The sequence below is a fragment of the Sinocyclocheilus grahami genome, unplaced genomic scaffold (assembly GCF_001515645.1).
Source record: "Sinocyclocheilus grahami isolate Dianchi unplaced genomic scaffold, SAMN03320097.WGS_v1.1 scaffold1354.1, whole genome shotgun sequence".
In the NCBI taxonomy this organism is placed as follows: domain Eukaryota; kingdom Metazoa; phylum Chordata; class Actinopteri; order Cypriniformes; family Cyprinidae; genus Sinocyclocheilus; species Sinocyclocheilus grahami.
This window is the reverse complement of record NW_015506533.1, coordinates 216,217-218,518: the sequence shown is the minus strand read 5'-3', so window position 1 is coordinate 218,518 and position 2,302 is coordinate 216,217.

Here is a 2,302-nt window from a genome sequence, read left to right as displayed (position 1 = left end):
GTGTGTGTGTGTGTGTGTGCACGCATATGATTACATATTATACAGGTGCATCTCAATAAATATATATATCACAAGATGGGTACACTGTTGTCATAAAGGGACGGACATGGTCAGCAACAATACTCAGGTAGGCTGTGCTGTTTAAACGATGCTCAATTGGTACTAAGAGGCCCAAAATATGTCATGAAAATATCCCACCACCAGCCTGAACAGTTGATACAAGGCAGGACGTATCCATGTTGTTTATGCCAAATTCTGACCCTACCATCCAGATGTCTCAGCAGAACAAGTCTAGCCATTTTCGTCTGACCCCTGGCATCAAGAAGTCATTTTCACCCACAGAACTACCGCTCACTGGATATTTTCTCTATTTTGGACCATTCTCTGTAAACCCTAGAGATGGTTGTGCGTGAAAATCCCAGTTGATCAGCAGTTTCTGAATTACTCAGACTAGCCCCTCTGGCACCAACAGCGATGTTATGTTCAAAGTCACGTCACCTTCCTTCCACATTCTGATGCTCGGTTTGAACTTCAGAAGATGTGATTGTCTTAGATATTTGCGATAATGATCAGTTGATCCTAGCCAGTGTTTTTTCCTTTGTTGTTTGATTAATATTTAACAACATAAGGTGACAGCAGTGTAATATACCATCTGCTGTCTGCAGTCTTTTTAAATATATTTTTTGTATATAATTGTATATTATTATACATATTTTAAAATTGTATTGCATAGCTGATGCTGCCATAATAATGACAAATTTCAAACGTTTGCATGCTTTTCTTCTTTTTTCTTTTTCTTTTTCTTAACAGCTCCCACTCGCTGTAGTGGCGCAGTTATGAAATATTGTCCTTATAAATAGTTCCTATCATTTCAGTAATAAATATGCATGCAAATTACAGTGAAGTGCAACAGTTACTATATGGTGTTTGGCAATGGTCAAAAATATTTAAAAGGTGAATTTTGAATCAATTTTGTCTACTGAAAATTTATTAAAAGGATGTTTCATCAGCTGAACAAATGACATGTTCTTAAACGGTGCAATCCATTGAACACACTATACTTCTATCCCTCACAGCCTCATTTTCCTTCCTGTCAAAGATTAAATATGTTGCTACCCTGACTAAAGTCTATGAGTCTGTATCTGACTCGAGACAAACAGAACTACTTCGCATTGCATACTTAAGGTTTGTGAGGCTTTATTTAAATTATGGACTGATTGATGTTCTAATTTATGTGCCAAGCTAATAGCTTCTTGACTGTACTTTGTATTCTATTAAAGTCCCCCCCCCCCCCCCCCCCCCTTCAAAAAAAAAAAGATTCACTTTCATCATGCATTTTATTTATTTATTTTTAAAAAAATTAAAAAGTGGTTTATATGATAAAATATATTTTTATTCTCCAGTCTAGATTTAATTCAGTGTGATTTTTTTTTTTTTTGGCTTTACGCACCTGAGGCAACTTGATTTTTCCTCAGTTGGAGCAAAACAATCTCTTCTAGTACAAAGAAACACAAGTAACATTAAATTTAAAATTCTAAAGTAGAAAGTCATGTAAAAGGACTCTTTTGTCTTTGTATTATTTACAACTTCAAAAAATACTTTTTTTACAGAGTACTGGACCAGAAAGACAATGAGAAGCAATCTTGTTTTTTTATCTTGCAGATTATTGCATTGAAACATTTTTATTTCATACTCCTCCTTATCACATGCATTTTTAAAATGCATTTTACAGTGTATATGTGCATTTTAAAAAGCATTTTACAGTATACATTTGCATTTAAAATGTGCATTTTACAGAATATATTTGGTTTGCAAAGGATTCAACTGAAAATTATCTCAAACAGCCTGAACAGAATCCCGGCTCTGTGATGTCTGCTGCTTAAATGGTCCCTTATTTCAGATGGCCATAATCATACAGCTCAAAACACATTTGTTCTTTGTGATTTATTGCTGCCAAAAAGAGCAAAAACTTGGATGTTCTCATTCAACCACTGTTAAGTAATAGACATGAGACATGTGAGGAAAGAAAAGAGAGAGAGAGCAATAGACATATAACCTTTATTTATTTCATGTGTTTTTGCTCATTAAAAGGAATTTCCTGCTTCTGCAAGAAAACACATTTGTTTTATAATGTTTTACATAAAAGTGGTTTTAGATATTTAATGTGGACTCTGTGGCTTAGATTTTGGACCATGCATTTCTTATGCCACGTATTTTTTTAATAAAAGATGATTATTCATTTAATTCGCTAAAGGTGTGTTTCCATAGTGAAATAGAGCTATGTAACCCTTTAAATAGTTTC